The following is a 324-nucleotide window of genomic DNA, read 5'->3' as shown; positions in this document are numbered from 1 at the left end:
TTCATACGAAAATACACATTTATTTAATACTAATGTTGTATTTAGTGTAGGGCTGCACAATTAATCGAATTTCTAATCGCGATTACAATTATGGATGCCACAATTACGTAATCGTTCAAAGCGGCAATTAATCATTAAAGTCCACTTATGTTATTCTGCACGCTTAAGATATTTTTTTCTTTCTACATGTTATCTTAAGGGTTTTTCCATTGTTTTAGTTTTAGTTTTAGTATAACATTATAATACCATTCATATTTGTACTTTTTTATCATTTAAAGGGGTCCTATTATGCTTTTTCACTTTTTCAACTTTAGTTAGTCTGTA

Source organism: Sinocyclocheilus rhinocerous, unplaced genomic scaffold (genome assembly GCF_001515625.1).
Source record: "Sinocyclocheilus rhinocerous isolate Xijiao unplaced genomic scaffold, SAMN03320098_v1.1 scaffold2440, whole genome shotgun sequence".
NCBI classification, from domain to species: domain Eukaryota; kingdom Metazoa; phylum Chordata; class Actinopteri; order Cypriniformes; family Cyprinidae; genus Sinocyclocheilus; species Sinocyclocheilus rhinocerous.
The sequence above is the reverse complement of the archived record's forward strand: the minus strand, read 5'-3'. Positions refer to the sequence as shown.